Below are 4,776 nucleotides of genomic sequence, written 5' to 3'. Positions count from 1 at the left end.
GGGAATGATACCTTAATTGAATCTAAGACTCTCCGAGGATACTAGAGCAATATCTCTAAACAAATCTGAAATGAGACTCTTCATATTGATGAAGCAGCATCTCAAACAGTAAAGATGAGATTCTCTGTATCAAGTCGAAGCGGCATCTTATATGATAGAATTAAGATATTCCGAACAAGGGAATTATACCTTAATTGAATCTAAGACTCTCCGAGGATACTTAGAGCAGTATCTCTGAAAAATCTGAAATGAGACTCTTCATATTGATGAAGCAGTATCTCAAACAGTAAAAATGAGATTCTCTGTATCAAGTCGAAGCAGCATCTTATATGATAGAATTAAGATATTCCGAACAAGGGAATTATACCTTAATTGAATCTAAGACTCTCCGAGGATACTTAGAGCAGTATCTCTAAAAAAATCTGAAATGAGACTCTTCATATTGATGAAGCAGTATCTCAAACAGTAAAAATGAGATTCTCCGTATCGAGTCGAAGCAGCATCCCATATGATAGAATTAAGATATTCCGAACAAGGGAATTATACCTTAATTGAATCTAAGACTCTCCGAGGATACTTAGAGCAGTATCTCTAAAAAAATCTGAAATGAGACTCTTCATATTGATGAAGCAGTATCTCAAACAGTAAAAATGAGATTCTCCGTATCGAGTCGAAGCAGCATCCCATATGATAGAATTAAGATATTCCGAACAAGGGAATTATACCTTAATTGAATCTAAGACTCTCCAAGGATACTTAGAGCAGTATCTCAAACAGAGAAATGAGATTCTTCATATAAATGAAGCAGTATCTCGAATATTCGTCTGTTGGGGGAACTTTTTAAGAAAGGACTCCTTTTGAGGGAGATTTACTAGAAATGCTCTGCAGGGGGAAAAGCTCATAAGAGGCTTTTTAGGGTAACCTCTGCTTTGGGGAGCAATGATTGTGTAAAAAAAAAAAGTTGGGAATAACATTATTAATCATAAAGTTGAAAAATGATTTGCTGAGAAATAATCCCACGAGCATATGCAGGGTAATAACTTTATTTGGAAATGAGGAATGTCTGAGACATATACGAATGACCTTGGATCCTGTTATTTTATATTTGTTTTTTTGTATAATGTTCCACTTTAGGTGGGAATTCCATGCATGGGATAATGCATGGGATGTATGCAAGTATGCAATTTTGCTGGGGATATTTGGCTGTAGGAATGCGAATGATTTTTATTTTTTTGCTGAAATTCCCATTTTGTGGGAGTGTTATGCATGAGTATGTTGACGATTGATGTGACTGTTTTTTTTAATTTCCTTGTTTGGCAAGAAATTATGCATGAAATGATGCTTGTGATGCATGTAGGAATGCAATTGGGTAATTAGATATGCCCTGGTTAGGATATTTCGCTTTGAGGTATGATGCCAGCGGTATGGATTTTTTATCATTGGGGCGATCAATGGAGATCAAGTTTTAATGCCCCTGCTTGATGGTTTTGGGAATATATTTGGGTTATTCCGAGTCATTGAAAGGTTCAGACTTTTCAACACGCGATACTCCGTCCATGATTTATCAATTTTCTGTTGGAGATGTGATGGAGCCTTGCCCCGATCTGGCTATATCGTGAGTACATTTATGAGAGGTATGAATCAGTAGTTGAAAGGAACATAATTGTCTGTAATCAGTCTTGCACCTTTATGAAAGACAAGAGTGAGTCTTGAGGACTAAAGGATTCGTCCACTTACTGTTTCAAAAGTAATTTTACCACGTTATTCAAACATGCATTTTTCTCCAATAGTTTTTAAAAGCGATGTTTATCAAAAATAAAAGGTTCTTTGCAAACAAACAGGTAAAAAAAATGATTTGGGCACACTTTGTTGAGAAAAATTCTCTTTTATTGATTTGACCCTTAAATGGGTGATTGTACATAAAGACGCAATCCCTTAATGAGGTAATTGCTGTGCATAGAAAACAAAATGGCAATGAGAATTGAGTTCTTATTGAGTTTCCACATTGCTATGATCCTTATGTCTCCGATAGCCCGAGCACTTTGCTTTTGAAAAGTGAGGTAGATCGATTCTTTGTCTTCGAGGGTGTGTCAGATGTCTGTAAGTACAAATTTTTGCCTTGGAATTAATCCCTAACTTTTGCCTGGACCGCCCTTTCGGGTTTTCGATCCACCGAGATACCCATTTTTGCCTGAGTCGCCCTTTCGGGTTTTCAACTCAGCGGGTCAAATTCTTTTATTTTTATCCCTAATTTTGCCTGGATCGCCCTTTCGGGTTTTCGATCCACCGGGATAGCCATTTTTGCCTAAATCGCCTTTTCAGGTTTTCGATTTAGCGGCTTTTATTATTCCACTTTTTTAGGCGAAGTACTTTTTAACAGCATCAGCGTTGGTGGGAAGCGGCAACTCATCACCGTCCATTGTTGCTAAAATTAGAGCGCCTCCGGAAAAGGCTCTAACCACCACAAATGGGCCTTCATAATTTGGTGTCCATTTCCCTCTAGAGTCTTTGTGAATGGGCAAGATTTTCTTCAGTACTAAATCTCCTTCTTGAAACACCCTGGGACGAACTTTTTTGTCGAATGCCTTTTTAAGACGCCTCTGATAGAGTTGACCGTGACCTAACGCTTTTAAGCGTTTCTCCTCAATAAGGTTGAGCTCGTCATACCTTGATTGAACCCATTCCGCCTCGTCTAGCTTAGCCTCCATCAGGACTCTCATCGAGGGGATCTCTACTTCTATAGGGAGAACTGCTTCCATACCGTATACCAAGGAATAAGGAGTTTCCCCTGTTGAAGTTCGCACCGACGTGCGATAACCATGTAATGCGAAAGGTAACATCTCATGCCAATCCTTGTACGTAATAACCATCTTTTGGATGATTTTCTTGATATTTTTATTTGCAGCCTCAACAACCCCATTCATCTTAGGTCGATAGGGTGATGAGTTGTGGTGCTCGATCTTGAATGTTGCACATAATTCATCCATGGTCTTGTTGTTGAGATTGGACCCATTATCAGTGATGATCTTGTTGGGAATACCATATCGGCATATGATGTTATTTTTCAAGAAACGGGCGACCACATGCTTTGTGACATTTGCATAAGACGCGGCTTCCACCCATTTGGTAAAGTAATCTATGGCCACCAAGATAAATCTGTGTCCATTTGACGCTTTGGGTTCTATCATTCCAATCATGTCGATCCCCCACATAGAGAAAGGCCAAGGTGATGCTATGACATTCAGCGGGGTAGGCGGAACGTGTATTTTGTCAGCATAAATTTGGCACTTGTGGCATGTTCTGGTGTAATGATAACAGTCTGTTTCCATTGTCAACCAGTAGTAACCTGCCCTTAGAATTTTCTTGGCCATGGCATGCCCATTGGCGTGCGTACCGAAAGAACCTTCGTGTATGTCCCTCATAAGTTGATCTGCTTCATGTTTGTCCACACACCTTAACAAAACCATGTCGTAGTTTTGCTTGTACAATACCTCTCCATTCAAGAGGAATTTTGATGCCAATCTCCGGAGGGTCCTTTTGTCAAGACTGGAAGCCTCTGCCGGATATTCCTGCTTCTCTAGATACTGTTTGATATCAAAGAACCAAGGTTTACCATCTGGCTCTTCTGCTGTCGTCAGGCAATGAGCAGGTTCATCGAAACGCCTAATTTCAATATGAGGCTGATGGTTGGGCCATATCAATTTGTACATGGAGGCCAGAGTTGCTAAGGCATCTGCCATCTGATTCTCTTCTCGAGGAATATGAGAGAAAGTGATTTCGTCAAACTTGGGGAGTAGCTTCAACACATAATCCCGGTATGGAATTAGGTTAGCATGTCTTGTTTCCCAATCGCCTCTGATCTGATGTATGACTAGAGCGGAGTCCCCGAATACTTCTAGTATCTTGATCTTCAACTCAATAGCTTCTTCCAACCCTAGTATGCAAGCTTCATACTCGGCCATGTTATTTGTGCAGGTAAAACAGAGCTTTGCGGTGAATGGTAGATGGAAATTCTTGGGAGACATCAAAACTGCCCCAATTCCATGGCCTATTGCATTTGAGGCACCATCAAACATGAGCGTCCAGCCTGCTCTTGGCTCGAGGCTTTCCTCTAGTTCGGAGTCTTCAACATCCTTAACAGCCATGATGTCTTCGTCTGGAAAGTCAAATTTCAACGATTGGTAATCCTCCAGTGGTTGGTGAGCAAGATGGTCTGCTAGTATGCTTCCCTTGATCGCTTTTTGTGCAACATATTGGATATCATATTCTGACAACAACATCTGCCATCGAGCAATCCTACCAGTGAGAGCTGGTTTTCGAATATGTACTTGATGGGATCCATTTTAGATACCAGCCAAGTTGTGTGAGTTAGCATGTACTGCCTGAGACGCTTAGCAGCCCATGCGAGTGCGCAACAAGTCTTCTCGAGTAATGAATATCTGGTCTCACAATCATTAAATTTCTTGCTCAGATAGTAGATGGCATGCTCTTTTCTACCAGTCTCATCTTGTTGTCCCAATACACAACCCATGGATTCATCGAGCACGGTTAGATACATGATGAGAGGTCTTCCTTCAACAGGGGGTATTAGAATCGGTGGCTCTTGCAAGTATTCCTTGATTTTATCAAAGGCTATCTGACAATCCTCATTCCACTCCACACCTTGATTCTTCCTCAGAAGCTTGAATATTGGTTTGCATGTTGCAGTGAGGTGAGAAATAAACCTGGCGATGTAATTTAGTCTCCCTAAGAAACCACGAACCTCCTTCTCAGTCT

Source organism: Lathyrus oleraceus, chromosome 4 (genome assembly GCF_024323335.1).
Source record: "Lathyrus oleraceus cultivar Zhongwan6 chromosome 4, CAAS_Psat_ZW6_1.0, whole genome shotgun sequence".
In the NCBI taxonomy this organism is placed as follows: domain Eukaryota; kingdom Viridiplantae; phylum Streptophyta; class Magnoliopsida; order Fabales; family Fabaceae; genus Lathyrus; species Lathyrus oleraceus.
The sequence above is the reverse complement of the archived record's forward strand: the minus strand, read 5'-3'. Positions refer to the sequence as shown.